Genomic DNA, 2,391 nt, shown 5'->3' with positions numbered 1-2,391 from the left:
TTGATCATCATTGTCTCCTATCTCTTTCAAATTCTAGTTGAATTGAATTTCAAATTCTAAGTGAAATTCTAAATTGCCCGAACATGAAAACAAAAATGTTCATCATGTGGCAAATAATCACTTGTTAATATTGGTGGTGAACCAACATTTTTGCATAATGTCTAATTGCCCCAAACTAATTAAAACGATGCTTAAAACATTTTTTTAAATGCTTTTTAATTTGTAAAATTACTAAACTATTTTATTTAAATACGAAACTAAATGTGGCTGTGGCCTAAACTATTCTATTTAGGAGCAAGTTTTGTATTTAATAAAACTAAAAAATAAAAAGAAAGAAGGTCCCTGCCACTGGACCTAACCTACCTGGGCCGGCCCAGCCGGCCCACCTACCTTCACCCGAGCCAGCTGGCGTCCCCGGTCGCATTCCCTGTACAACCGACCGGGGCACGGCTGAGCACGCCCCACCACTCCAGCTCACCGATGTCGGGGGGGATAAGGCCCCCGACGCCTCGGGCTCCCCCCTCACCACCCTACACTCACCTCACCCGCTCACTCCCCTCACCCTCTCCGCTCTCCCCCCTCTCGGATCCCCTTTCCCCCCACCTCCATGACGCGCTCGTCGCCGGCCACTGCGTCCTACCACGGCCACCGCCTCCCTGAAATATCTCCGACATGCCGTGCAACACCGCCGCCGTCCGCTGATTCGACTCCGCCACCTAGCACATGTCCGAAGAGCCTGCATTGACGCGGATGACCCCTTCTTCAACCTCGGACCTCCATCATCACCGACATCGATTCTCTCCACCGAGCCCTCACCGAGCCCGCGTGCGCACACCTGCAGGGCCCGGTGAGCACCCGACATACTCCCCTCTCTCCCCGTGTCCTTGCGTGCTCTCTAGCTAGCCAGCCCCGCCCTCATGCTCCGGCCGTTGCTATGACTGTGCTACGTGAGCCGCTCGAGCCCTCCAGCTCCAGCGTGTGCGGTGGGCGCACTCCAGAGCGCCCCTAACATCGAGCGCCACCACTAGCTCGCCCCCTAACCCGCTCCCGCCTCCTTTTGTCTGAAGGACGAACCCCTGCTACATTTGTTGCGCTCTGGTTGCCTCTGTTGCTACCCACCCCGTGCTCCCAAGCCGCTGCTGCCCCTCCCGACCGCCCTAGGGTGCTCTGGGCGTGCTGCAGGTCCCGCCCACCTACTAAACGCGCTCGCAAACACCTCGTATCGCGCCTCCGCCTGGTCCGTATGCGGTTGCCACCACAGCTCATCGCCGACGTCCATGCCGGTCTCCTCCGCTTGTTTTGTCGCCACGATCGGACCCGCGGTGAAGCTGTCGTTCGTAAACAACTGGACGCACCCCGAACGGCCGGCCGGAGCAGGATTCTGGCAAGATCCGGCGTGTCTCCACCGCGGGAGCGCTCGCCGAAGGCTCCACAGGCGCCGGTGCCGTCGTGGCCGACCGGGGCCACCCCGTTAGGTCATTGCCCAGTGACACCAAGGGCCTGGCTGGCCTTGTTGACCCAGTCAACGGCTGACTGGGCATCGCCCAGTCACTGCCCGTGGGCCCCGTTGACTAGTCAACTGGTCTGTTGACCGCTGAAACACCAACGATGACATGATGAAGTCATATTTCCTTTTCTGTTGAATTAGTTATTTAAAGTAATTTCAGTATATGTTTAAAACTTTGAAAAGTAATAGCAATTAAATCGTAACTCGGATGAAAATGTTTTATATATGAATCCGTATAGGCGGTCCGTTCATATCTCACATGCCCCTAGCATGCTGAACATGGAACTTTTCCTCTCTTTTCCTTTGTGCGGAAAACGCCAAACACCGGAAAACCCTCCGGATGTTTTCCCTCTCCGTCTGCAACGCGTAGTACTAAGTTAGAACACACCTAGTTTTGTTTTTCGTCATGTCATGCTTAGTGTTGCATCTGTTTGCTTATATTTACTATTTCTTCCCCCTCTTCTCTCCGATAGACCCCAAGGCCGATGATGCCCCGGTGATCGACTACATTGACAACGACACTTATTCCTGTTCAGCAAAGCTTCCAGGCAAGCAAACTCCCCTTGAGCATTCCGATATCGCCCATTTCTTTCCTTCTCATGCTTGCATTAGAACTGCTACTGCTTTTTGTATGATCCTATTCTGATGCATAGCCTATTTTTGTTGCCTACTTTCATACCTTGCGTGCTTATTCTAAGATGCTTAGTATAGGTTGGTTAGAGATCCATCAATAACCACCACCTTGTCCCAGTTGCCCCTGCTTTTTGTTTGATGACTTGATCAACGTGATCGACGTCCGGGCCCCGACACTACACATCACCCCCTTAGTTGTACGACTCTGTAGAGTTTCTATCGAGTGCCGAGGGTGATACCTCGCCACCACT

This window comes from Triticum dicoccoides, chromosome 1A (genome assembly GCF_002162155.2).
Source record: "Triticum dicoccoides isolate Atlit2015 ecotype Zavitan chromosome 1A, WEW_v2.0, whole genome shotgun sequence".
Taxonomy (NCBI): Eukaryota; Viridiplantae; Streptophyta; class Magnoliopsida; order Poales; family Poaceae; genus Triticum; species Triticum dicoccoides.
This window is presented reverse-complemented; position numbering follows the sequence as displayed.